The 9,276-nt window shown below is 39.2% G+C and overlaps 1 long non-coding RNA gene across 1 annotated transcript; it reads right to left on the minus strand.

Moving 5' to 3' along the window:
* Nucleotides 1–7,281: 7,281 nt before the first annotated feature.
* LOC113293783 lies at nt 7,282–8,178 on the minus strand. Its single transcript, XR_003332561.1, has 4 exons — nt 7,979–8,178; nt 7,695–7,857; nt 7,467–7,534; nt 7,282–7,354 (listed from the first exon to the last, which is right to left on the minus strand). It is a non-coding gene; the product is annotated as an uncharacterized LOC113293783 (long non-coding RNA).
* Between the last annotated feature and the right edge of the window lie 1,098 nt (nt 8,179–9,276).

A 9,276-nucleotide genomic window follows, 5' to 3' on the forward strand; every position in this document is an offset into this window, starting at 1 on the left:
TGAAACGGGCATTTGTGTATGCCGCACGCTGTAGACTGCCAAACCAAAACCCTAATGATCATCCCCCAGTTTGTGACATACGTTTTGATGTCTCAAGTGTTTTTCGTGGAAAACATGTAGCATGTCGATGGTGTTCGATAAGTTGAGCTTGAGAGACTTGCCAGCTCAGTGGCGACCTTCGACGGTTGAGATTTTGCATAAGAGGAATCGTGGCCTTTGATGTAGGCGCGGCATGCCAAAGTGCAAGGGTTGCACGGCATGTGCAAATGGAATGTGTGGCATGCCTCGTCCCTGGGTAAAGTGTTGCATGGCATGTGCCAATGGCATGTGCGGTATGCCTTGGCCCTAGGTTGCACGTCGGGTGCAAGTGGAAATGCCAAAGTGCAAGTGTTGCACGGCATGTGTGGTATGCCTTGGCCCTAGGTTGCACGGCTTGGCATTCCAGGTTGCATGGCATGTGCCAATGGCGCGTGTGGCGGCTTTGGCCCAAGGTTGCACGGCGTGGCATGCCAGGGTTGCACGACATGCGCCAATGGAGCGTGTGGCGGCTTTGGCCCTAGGTTGCACGGCTTGGCATGCCAGGTTGCAAGGGTTGCACGGCATGTGCCAATGGTGCGTGTCACGGCTTTCTCCCTAGGTTGCACGGCTTGGCATGCCAGGTTGCAAGGGTTGCATGACATGTGCCAATGGCGTGTGTGGCGGCTTTGGCCCTAGGTTGCACGGCTTGGCATGGCAGGTGGCAAGGATTGCACGACATGTGCCAATGGCGCGTGTGGCGGCTTTGGCCCTAGGTTGCACGACTTCGCATGCCAGGTTTCAAAGGTTGGACGGCATGTGCCAATGGCACGTGTGGCGGCTTTGGCCTTAGGTTGCACGGCTTGGCATGCCAGGTTGCAAGGGTTGCATGGCATGTGCCAATGGCGCGCGTTTTTGGCATGGTTGCTATTTTTTGCAATGGTGGTGCGTTTTGGATTTTTGGCATGGTTAACGTTATGATTGCGCATTTCTTTGCGGTTTGGCGTGGTTGCCACATTTAGCGCAACGGTTGCGCGTTATTTGTAGTTTTGGCATGGTTACCATATTTTTCACAATGATTGCATGGTACATGCAATTGCTATGTTTTGTGTGATGAGTGCATGTTGCGTGCATTTGGCATGTTTTCCATGCTTTTGCGCAATGATTGCACGGTACGTGTAATTGCTATGTTTTGCGCGATGTTTGCACGGTACGTACATTTGGCATGTTGCGTGACATGTGTGAGTGGCATGATTGACATGCTTTTGCGCAGTGATTGCACGGTACGTGCAATTACTATGTTCCGCGCGATGATTGCACGGTGCATGCATTTGGCATGTTTGCCATGCTTTTTGCGTAATGGTTTCGCGGTATGTGTGAATTTAGGGTTTCGCGCATCAAAACCCTAATTTAGTATTTGAAAAGGGTACCCTGGTGATGTTTACATAAGCGCGTTAAATGTTCTAATAAATGTGCTAGTGTCACTGGTGACGTCATGATATATGTGAGGTTTTACGGTTTTACCCTTTGTTCAAAAACCACCATCAACAACTTGGTATGTGTACCATGAAGTCCAAACATCCCGAACTAATGTTTTCGAACCTAAACATTTAAGAACCTTAAACACATATCAAGTTAGGTAGAAATGAACAATAAGCAAGGTACATGGATCATTATAAGTACTCAGACAAGTAATAAAAACACAAAACTTGCTCAAGTTTATAGACATACCTTTTTAAAAGAATCCAGTTGAATTCTACAGCCTTACCGAACATAATATGTGTGCCCCAATTCTCGTGCTTTCCTCGCCGCATACATAGCAGGGCTTTCCTTGGTGAGGATGCACTTACAACACAATCAAGTTGTGTTGGGGTGAACAATGTCTTGCTCACCACAAGTAACCTTTGGATTATCATGAAAGAGATCGCTTTTAGAACCTTTCACATCCAATTCCATTTTTCCAAAAGAACTTGTTAAGTTCCAACATCATGGATACTGCCTTCTCCATAGGCATGGAATTTTCTGGAAGATCACTCAAAGCATCATCGGCTTTCTTTGGTACCCACTTCTGAGTGCATTTAGGAACAAACAGAACCTTCTTCCCATTACTCTCTTCTAGAATTCTCGGAAGAGAATTGGATTGACTATTCTTTTGCAAGTTATTTTTGTTGTGCCAAAAGGTTCATATTGTTCCTCAAGGCATTCTAGGATCCGACATCAGAAACGAAAACTAAACATTGAACGGAAGCTAATGCACATAGAACACACAAGACACAAAGATTTACGTGATTCGGCAATGGCCTACGTCCACGGGCAGCAGAAATTCACTTATTCATATATCAGATAATACAAAATGCACACGACACTCATCACCCGTTCTTCTTCTTCACGTTCTCAACTCACCTTCAAATCTCTCCCAACTCCCCATCCCAAAGCTATGAGAGGATCTACATCTTTCTAACGGAGAGATTACTTCTCTTCTATGTAAGGAGATGTCTACAACCTAAGGGTTTAGACAATATTGATGTAGATGATGTAGATGCCTATAACCTAAAGGTTATGCCTTTATTTATAGACTTACAATACTTCAAATAGGAAACCAAGCTTTACTTTAATTTAGGAAATCCAAACTAGCTAAGATAGGAAACCCTTGTTTAGATAGAAGTCTAAACACATTCCAAAAATTAGTAAAAACTGATTTAGGAAATCACACAATGTTTTCTAAAAATCGAGCCAATATCCAACAAATTTTTCTCCAATTGGGAGCATCGGATCTTGTCTTCGTATTCACGAAGTTATCCTTTTGATAACCATTACGATTGTGAAAAGGATTCGTATGACGTTTATAGGCAAAACTAGGATTATCACATCACTGATTTCTTTTCCTAAAGGTTGGACAGTTACAACCTGTAACGTTAAAGGGGATTAGTCTTAACATATGATCTTGGTTTCACAACTTCTTGTGATGCCCAAACAAGAACATCATGAAGTTTCTTATTCCTTATACGGAAACGACATCTCCTTTCCAGGTGACTGAAAAAGCGGGGGTCTAACAACACCACCCAATATTTCACTTAGTAATCTGTATGGACTAACTCCCCCAAACAATTTCTAGAGAATCAAATAGACAGTCAGACTCAATCTAGGTAAAAGTATCTTAAGGAGTTAATATCTCTCTCTTTTTTTGATTTACTCAAGCTAATAGAAACCAGCGAGTCCTAATCAAACACAAGGAATAACTTGGACGGTACCAAAGACCAATGTCCAAGGATCAATCAATGATAATCAACAACTAAAGGTTGGATTAATCTAATTGATGATCTAAACGCACAACCTATATTATTTCAATTATAAAGATAAACAATATAATGCGGAAACTGAAATAACACAGACACCAGAAATTTGTTAACGAGGAAACCGCAGATGCAGAAAAACCCCGAGACCTAGTCCAGATTGAATACACACTATATTAAGACGCTACAGACACTAGCCTACTCCAAGCTAATTTCGGACTGGACTATAGTTGAACCCCAATCAGTCTCCCACTGATCCAAGGTACAGTTGTACTCCTACGCCTCTGAACCCAGCAGGATACTGCGCACTTGATTCCCTTAGCTGATCTCACCCACAACTAAGAGTTGCTACGACCCAAAATCGCAGGCTTTAACAGTAAACAAAACTTTCTCACACAGACAAGTCTATCAAAGGATCAATCTATCTCCCACTGGAAAACCCTAAAGTGTTTGTTCCGTCTTTTGATAATAATCAAGGCGAACATGAACCAATTGATAATCCGGTCTTATATTCCCGAAGAACAGCCTAGATTAATCAATCACCTCACAACAATCTTAATCGTATGATAGCGAAACAAGATGTTGTGGAATCACAAACAATGAGACGAAGATGTTTGTGATTACTTTTTATATCTTGCCTATCAGAGAAATCAAACAAGATCAAGCCAATAAATATGATTGTACTATTACGATAGAAGATGCAAGATCAGATCACACAACTACGATAAAATTAGTATCGGTCTGTCTTCACAATCCCAATGAAGTCTTTAAGTCGTTAACCTGGTTTTAGAAGAAGAAAACCAAAGGTTAAAGGAGAACCGACTCTAGCACGCAAAATAGTATCACACGTAAGGTGTGGGGATTAGTTTTGCAGAGTTGCTAGATGTCCCCTTATAAAGTCTTTCAAATCAGGGTTTTGCCTTGGTAACAAAGCAATCAATATTCACCGTTAGATGAAAATCTTATTTAGACTCAAGCTAATATTTCTCAACTGTTAGATCGAAAACTTAGCTTGTTATATAATAATGAACTGCACGCTTCTAGGTTTGTTAACCGTACCCAAACGTGTGCATTGTTAGTTCAAAAATAGTTTAACCGAAGGGTTAACCATATGAGAATTTCATAACAACCATGTTCTTCTTCACCATAGATAGTTCACATGACTCAAATGAACTAGTTAGAGAGTTGTTCAATTGCAAGGAAATCTTATGTAACTACACAAGACACAATTGAAGCAAAGATGATTTGATTCACTCGAGTCGGTTCATGAACTTTAATATCCACGGTTTGCAAATGCATTCCTTAGTCTTTTAAGATTAAGTTCAGAAATCATCTTAAGATATATAACCTTCTCAAGTTCGCAGACTAGGTTCGCGGACTTATGACGCCGGATAGAGTTTACAAACTCCAACAAAAATTCTCGAGATGAGAATTTCACCGGTTCGCGGATTGGGTTCGCGTACTTAGCTCACGCAAGTAGTTTGTCAACTCCAGCTGCAATTCTCGGGTTTGAGAACTTCGGAAGTTCGCGTACTTGGCACTTGCCATCCTTCCGGTTCTCTTGATCAACAAAGTTCGAAAACTTCGGTTCAAGGAATCCATTGGTTATGTAATCTAAACTCTCATTTCAATCATTGAAACATTCTTAGAGGACGTTATATAGTTGTTACACCATTTCTCGTCAAAGCAATTTTCAAAGTGATTGAAACATATCATGACTTTCGTCACTAGGTAAAGATAAACTTGGTCGAAGCGAAAAGCTTACCAACACATATTTCGAGATATAGATAGGAGAGGTATACTCGGCTAGAAATACCAAATGTGTATAATCATAGTCTATATATATAGCATACGACTTTTGTCTCAAAGAGTAGGATATAGAATAAATAGACTTTTGAGTGACAGATAAGTTCAAGTCTCCACAAACCTTTTTGTCGAGAAGTTCCACCGGTTCCTTGAGTAGATCTTCATCTTGTATGATGATCGCCATGGAGTCCTTGAGCTCAATTACACTTACTATCCTAGTCCAAAACTTAGTTATAGTAGACTAGAAATGAAGACTTATAGTTTTGATCACTAACATTGACAAACATGCTTGAGATAGCAACGCATGCGAGTTTGACCGAGTAGTGCTCTAACAATCTCCCCTTTGTCAATTTTAATGACAAAACTATCAATACATATGGAATACAAAAAGATAATGAAACTTTAGTAGTTCTTATCCCACATGTATAATCTTCAACATTCCTCGAAATCTTCGTGACTTCCAAGTACTCTAATGATCCCAAAGGTTGTAAGTTTAGCATCACCGTTGTTGAAGATTTGTAGCTATAACAATGAGAAAGCATCGGTCTCGATCATTGTTATACAGTGTCATAGTATTATTACACAGTGTCAAAGTTCAATTGTATCACAACTTCGACAATAATACTGTGGTGATATGTATCACTCCCCTTTACACAATGATCCGAAAAGCCTATGTATTTGTAGTGTGAACTACATATTAATTCTCCCCCTTTTTGTCAATAAAATTGGCAAAGGTACAAGAACGAGATCATAATGAAATTTACGTAAGAGACATTTCATGGCTGAGAGAAAGAAACACGCATCATCTTGTTTAGATGCAATCATATAGCCGAAGCTAACATCACTCATCATGGAGTTTAAAGATACAAGATAACCCCTCTAAAATTCCACATCCGCACACCCCTCAAGATATGACCATTAAGCACAAGTTCAAAAGAACTCTCCCCCATTTGATATAATTCCTGAAAGAACAACAACGAGCGACCTTAATTTCAAGAGAAAAGAAGGATTTTTATTGGACACCAAAACCATGAGAATGATTTTTATATCCAAAACTCAATCAAATTAATCACAAGTAAACCCATGATTAATTTAATCGGAATACATAATCAAATTAAACACAAAAAGTGATCAATTTAATTGATTGTGATCAACATAAGTAAACTTACGGAGCAACGACTAAGTTAACCATATAAGAGAGTGATTGGCTTAATCGTTCATAAACTCAACATAAGAGAACTTGTGGATTAATAACTAAATAATCAAGAAGACGATTAATTTAGTTTTAAATGCTCAACATAACGTATTTTACGGAACAACCAACCAAGCTAATCAAAAATAATCAACTTAGTTCACTACGGGAAAAAACATCATTGACGACACAAGATAAGAGTTGCAGTACCCCTACGACAACTCCATTTCATGCATTGTGGAACGGGGGTATTGTAGAAAGTCCAAGTTTTTCTACAATGGATGACAAGTGTTGTAAAGGGTGATGTGATTCATGGTTCGACAATAGTTTGTCAATGTTGTGATTCTGTTTCGATTTTTTTTGATAACCTAACACAACTCTTGCTTGTATTGTAGAACAATCGTGGACAACATAAGTAGTATATCGTAGAAACATATACAACAAAAATTACCAGTATTATGAATAATATTTGCACAACACTTGTATGAATTGTCGAACTATCTTGGACAACACCTGGTTATGTCGTAAAGATATTTTTCACAACCTTTGGTATGTGTAGTTGAAATATGGAATACAACTCTTATTAGAAGTTGTGTGCATAAAACTATTTTGAAAAAAAAAATTATAGCTGAAACCGAATTGCATGAATTGTCGAAAGTATTTCACATTCACATTAACATGCCAGTGTAGCACATTTACATTCATTCAAGTTAACCTACCACTCCAATTGCATTACCTAGCTAACTTCAAATCACCTTGTATGAAAGCGTGTTGCGCAACGAAAGAAAATAAAATGATAGATTCTTTGAAGATGACTAAAAATATCATATAAATCGTAAAACACAGATATTGGCCTTCCCTACAAATATGACAGTAGCATACACGTTCCAGTAAGGTAGTCTGGGTTACATTGCTAAATGGAAATGATCCGTTTTTGCTGCACACTCTCTTCTTGGTAAACTTAACACCGATTATGAGAAACATAGTGGTAGATGATACCGTAGAGGCACTGGCTTAAACATGAAGTGTCGTAGTTCTCAACGAAAGCCTACAGGAGAAGAGTGTCATTTAGCAATACAAAGTAACAGTCAAAATTTTATAATAAAAAGCAACAGTCAACCTAAGAGTGTCATTTAACAATACCTTACACTGAAACTAACCTTTCCAAGTCCTAGAGAGGGTTCACCGTTAGGTTGTGGACGGGGGATGACAATATTCATCAATGTACCTGCAATCGCAAAATGTACGAGTTAGAAACAAATTATTCTGAAGGTCCAAAAGTGTAAACTAGTGGTTTAATTGGGGCGTGAAATCAAATATTTCCAAAGGCTGCGAAACACAAAAAAAAAACAAAAGCTCGAATATAAGAAACAAAGACATTAACTTACCAAATTTTCCACCTTCTACCCTCATATCTTCCAAAATATCTTCATACTCTTCATCATCTTTAAGCTCATCTGCAGTAACCACCTCTGTCAGGCATACGACCTTGGTAGCAATGCCACCTCCATTACCACCACCTAGACCACCTCCGGTTTGGAACAATTGCCTCTGCCAAAGAAAACAAGAAAACTCATTAGTAAAGAAACAAGAAAAGATATCAGTAGGAAATATTTATATATTTATTGTATATACTGGAAACTAAGAAAAATATAAAGTGTGTTCCACTAACCTGCCACGCGACCTGTAGTTGTGCCTGTATTAAGACGTTTCCTGCTCAGGTTTTAGCTGAGCGGTGCCCAGGTTCGCTCGTCTAACAGTACGAGTTTTATCACCCATTTAGAGCAGCACAAGCAATATCTGTAACTGAGAGATCCTAGTAAACGCAGAAGGCGTATCCTTTAGAGTTCCTTGTTTCCCTATCCTTCACCAGATCGAAACCACGAAGGGGACCAAAAGATTCAAGCAACTATCTAATCTGTGCTTCTGTGAAGTAATATGGGAGCCCAGTAAGTTGCTCGCATATACAGAAACAACATGTTAAAAATTCAGCTTAATCCGATATATGGATAACCATTGAGAATAGGCTGTTCAGGATATAAATTCTGCAGAACGTAGTCATAGATTATGCAATCTTGGCAGTAGTAAATAGGACCTGATCATCATGCAATTTTTACTGTATATAAAGAGATGGATAACTAATTAATAGCTAAAGGATTCGCATATAACTGCATATACGAGGTTTTAGCAGATAATGAAGATATATATTTGTAAACTTCTCTAGTTCGATCCATGTTTTCCGAATCAAGCTCTTCGTACAGAGCATAATTGATCCTACACAAGAACAAATTTTGCCCATCAAGTCATCCCCTGCTGTCCACTGCACTACACAACCACCATTCCAGACATCCTCCTCAAAGCATTAATTGCATCAACATCTGCAGCTTGACAACCTAGCCATGGCAGCAGCATCACAGTCACAACACCAATATCCTAAGCCATTCTCCTCAAATATATCAGCTGAATCCATCTGAGCTTTAACTGCAGTCCATTCATGTGCTACTGCAACAGCTCAACACCACCAGTTTCATGAGACATACATTCCCTTCTTCACAGCCATCATACCAACATTCCCCACCACCATTTCACGTCACTCCATTCATCTTGCTTCCAAATGTCCTAACATACAACTAGGTTCGCAGGCCATTCATTGTATTGCGGCATCTCCATCACCAACTGCAATCCCATTTTTATCTCAAGACTCAGTTTCAGCCATATTCATTTCAACTAAGAAAAAATACAAGAAAGATAAGCTGTAACTAATTCCATGCTCAAGTAGCCAAAATTGAGATGAACAGCCAACGAGAATAGCAATATCAAGATTATAAAATTTTTTACTTGAATAGAGTAACAAGTCACCTAGATATCATTCAGAAATGTGTAAGAGATTTCCTACATTGTAATAAGCGAAATAGATAGAGGTATGAAAGATGTCAACAGCTTGAAATTTAGAAAAGAAAGAGGAAGAAC

The sequence above is a fragment of the Papaver somniferum genome, chromosome 7 (assembly GCF_003573695.1).
Source record: "Papaver somniferum cultivar HN1 chromosome 7, ASM357369v1, whole genome shotgun sequence".
Classification (NCBI taxonomy): Eukaryota; Viridiplantae; Streptophyta; class Magnoliopsida; order Ranunculales; family Papaveraceae; genus Papaver; species Papaver somniferum.